This window comes from Rutidosis leptorrhynchoides, chromosome 2, assembly GCF_046630445.1.
Source record: "Rutidosis leptorrhynchoides isolate AG116_Rl617_1_P2 chromosome 2, CSIRO_AGI_Rlap_v1, whole genome shotgun sequence".
In the NCBI taxonomy this organism is placed as follows: Eukaryota; Viridiplantae; Streptophyta; class Magnoliopsida; order Asterales; family Asteraceae; genus Rutidosis; species Rutidosis leptorrhynchoides.
Genome location: NC_092334.1, coordinates 686,452,321 through 686,456,298, shown reverse-complemented (window position 1 = coordinate 686,456,298; position 3,978 = coordinate 686,452,321). Strand labels below are relative to the sequence as shown.

General features: G+C 31.0%; 1 long non-coding RNA gene across 1 annotated transcript; it reads right to left on the bottom strand.

Annotated features, from left to right (window-relative positions):
- Positions 1 to 1,439: 1,439 nt before the first annotated feature.
- Positions 1,440 to 2,751, bottom strand: LOC139894028 (uncharacterized). Its single transcript, XR_011774775.1, has 5 exons — positions 2,605 to 2,751; positions 2,384 to 2,459; positions 2,018 to 2,086; positions 1,659 to 1,748; positions 1,440 to 1,578 (listed from the first exon to the last, which is right to left on the bottom strand). It is a non-coding gene; the product is annotated as an uncharacterized lncRNA (long non-coding RNA).
- Between the last annotated feature and the right edge of the window lie 1,227 nt (positions 2,752 to 3,978).

Below are 3,978 nucleotides of genomic sequence, written 5' to 3'. Positions count from 1 at the left end.
TATTTGCATTGTTTTTAATTTCAATTTTTTTTCTTGGCTAATTCAATTCATCAATTATCACCATTCTCGATCGGTACAGATATATGTACACATATAACGCTGGTATTTCGTTGAGATTTGCTCACACCTCAATTAAATTCATTAAACAGAATGAAGCAATAAATTGAAAAATGTAAATAACTAAAAATACAAAATCAATAATCTATTATATAGAAAGAAACCTCAATTCAGAGACGGAGATGAACTAATTTTACAACCTAAATATTCAGTCACCTATATTACATCATAAGCAATGAATATTGGTACCAAAAGAATAACCATAAACAACAACATACATCGAAAATCATAAGGTTAATTATAAATTTAAGCATACTATAGCAGTAATCAAGTTTAAGTATTTAACAACTAATAGATGGCAATATAACAGCTACGACATATATAAATATATCAGATTAAATGAATGCCAAAAAATGCAATCCAAAGTCAATTGTTCTAAATAATTTCACAATAATATAAGTAAAGGCATACCTGCATCCAAAGTTTTAATGGGTCGGCTACGTCGCACTAAAGTAAGATATGTCTCAATTCGCTTACCGTTGCAGTGGCACTTGCTTATTCTAAAGCAATTGTCCATTCTCTATCATCACCCAACAATCCTATTGCGAAACAGGTTTTTCTATAAGTTAGATACTTGTTGCCAATACTCATCAACTCTTTAAATCAAACAAAACATGATATATATGTCGTTGTAAACTCAACATTCATTATCACAATTTTCTGTTACAGCCTGAAATTAAACTCTGAATTCATAAAGTGAAATCTGTATTTCAGTGGTATAAATACTTGATTCATCATATTACATGTATAAACTATGAATATACAATTAGGGTTAACAATTTAACCTTAATAAGCATTTGTCAATTCTGCTAGTGTTTAATCCGGATCAAGTAATAGCTTCATGTCCATGTTCATACGGGTTTCGAGTTCTTGTTTTTTTTACAATTGATGGATTACAATTCAATCTTAATTGATTCAAACCCTAAATTAGTTAAACAAAAAACGAAGTTACCTGCATCTTAATCAATCAGTGGCTTAACCCATTTCAATATGCAAAGTAAGACGATGACCTGCTTCTGAATTGCTTGACCGATCTTCGATTTCCATGATAAGATTCACAAGTTACATAACAATCAATCTCGTATGTTCTCGTGTAATCGATATATGTGTGAAGAACCCTAATTTTCCCTTATGTTTTTGTATAATCAGGGGTATTAAGAAGAATGGATGAGAGATTTTTGGGACGATGAAGATTGTACAACCATGCATACACTGGTAAGAAATTAAAGTACATGATAGAGCTAGAGAAACTTTGACACATTTGTCCACCACAAGTTGTCCACCATAAGTGACAAAAAATTAGTGATTAGCTAAGCATAATTGGGTTATAACCATGAACCCTGAAATTAAGATTAGAGGTATTAGTTTGACAATATATTATGTAACATGTATGCTGAGTTGGGTTTTTTATAAGTAGTGCGGACAGTCGTCAGTCCAGGTCCTTGTTTGAGCTTCTGGTGCCTACAGAAAAAATAAGTAAATACTTGAATACGGTTTAAGAATCAACATATAGGCAGATGAAAATAATAAGGGTTCTTTACCGAATTGGCACTTTCATCTTCAAGATCAGAAGTTGCAAGCCATTCAATGGAAGGTTTCAACTAACATGCGATACAGGCATGCATAAGGGCCTGCTTTCATGTTAAACAATGAATAATCAATCAAACAATCTAATCAATCTTAAAAAACTTAATAGAAGTCTTTAACTACCGATGAAATACCTAAGATACCCTTGTATACAATAAAATTGAAAAAAAAAAACTTGTGGAGGCCGATCAATGTTACCATTTTATAACAAACTGTAATGCCATAATACCACCTATGTTTATTTCATATCATGTCATTAAGTAAAATCAAAGGCTTCACTAAATAAAATGCAAGTAAAGAAGCTTAGGGTTACCTCTGTATGATGATAAATATATCTATTTGTTAGAGTTAACCATTCGACTTTTTCCCATTTAACATCTGCCTGAAAAGATAAAATGGTATGATATTAGGTGAATAAGGTGAAACGTACACAAAAAGTATCTCAAATATACTGTGCTCAAAGGTTCCAATTCAGATGAAAATTTATTAGATATTTAAATCATCAAAGGTGTTGTATATATGGATTTGTCAGTTAACTACGAATCTTATCTACATACATATAGTTTTGTAAATATGGATATAGAATGCTTAAGTGGGAGATGAATACTAAAGCTCAGACATCATATAACATAGTTTCACCTTGTAATACATTGTTTAAAGGTATATATCACAAACTCACTTGATAAAAAATTCAGACCTAATATTCCAGACTGTTGTCTTTTCTTCAGTGATTTCAGTATTCGTAATGCCGGATTCTGCAACAACACTAACATCACAATTAACGGTAATGATGATGATGAACATAGGGGTTGAATAGTGATAAATTCGTATCTGTACCCTTCATATTCTTAAACGTAAAAATCAGAATAACATTAACAACAAAATAAGTACTCGTAATACCTGCTTTCTCCATCTTTGATTGTAATACCCGCTTTCTCCATATTTGCATTGTTTTTCATTTCAATTTTTTTTCTTGGCTAATTCAATTCATCAATTATCACCATTCTCGATCGGTACAGATATATGTACACATATAACGCTGGTATTTCGTTGAGATTTGCTCACACCTCAATTAAATTCATTAAACAGAATGAAGCAATAAATTGAAAAATGAAAATTACTAAAAATACAAAATCAATAATCTATTATATAGAAAGAAACCTCAATTCAGAGACGGAGATGAACTAATTTTACAACCTAAATATTCAGTCACCTATATTACATCATAAGCAATGAATATTGGTACCAAAAGAATAACCATAAACAACAACATACATCGAAAATCATAAGGTTAATTATAAATTTAAGCATACTGTAGCAGTAATCAAGTTTAAGTATTTAACAACTAATAGATGGCAATATAACAGCTACGACATATATAAATATATCAGATTAAATGAATGCCAAAAAATGCAATCCAAAGTCAATTGTTCTAAATAATTTCACAATTATATAAGTAAAGGCATACCTGCATCCAAAGTTTTAATGGGTCGGCTACGTCGCACTAAAGTAAGATATGTCTCAATTCGCTTACCGTTGCAGTGGCACTTGCTTATTCTAAAGCAATTGTCCATTCTCTATCATCACCCAACAATCCTATTGCGAAACAGGTTTTTCTATAAGTTAGATACTTGTTGCCAATACTCGTCAACTCTTTAAATCAAACAAAACATGATATATATGTCGTTGTAAACTCAACATTCATTATCACAATTTTCTGTTACATCCTGAAATTAAACTCTGAATTCATAAAGTGAAATCTGTATTTCAGTGGTATAAATACTTGATTCATCATATTACATGTATAAACTATGAATATACAATTAGGGTTAACAATTTAACCTTAATAAGCATTTGTCAATTCTGCTAGTGTTTAATCCGGATCAAGTAATAGCTTCATGTCCATGTTCATACGGGTTTCGATTTCTTGTTTTTTTTACAATTGATGGATTACAATTCAATCTTAATTGATTCAAACCCTAAATTAGTTAAACAAAAAACGAAGTTACCTGCATCTTAATCAATCAGTGGCTTAACCCATTTCAATATGCAAAGTAAGACGATGACCTGCTTCTGAATTGCTTGACCGATCTTCGATTTCCATGATAAGATTCACAAGTTACATAACAATCAATCTCGTATGTTCTCGTGTAATCGATATATGTGTGAAGAACCCTAATTTTCCCTTATGTTTTTGTATAATCAGGGGTATTAAGAAGAATGGATGAGAGATTTTTGGGACGATGAAGATTGGAGAGTGAACCGCCTAGTTTG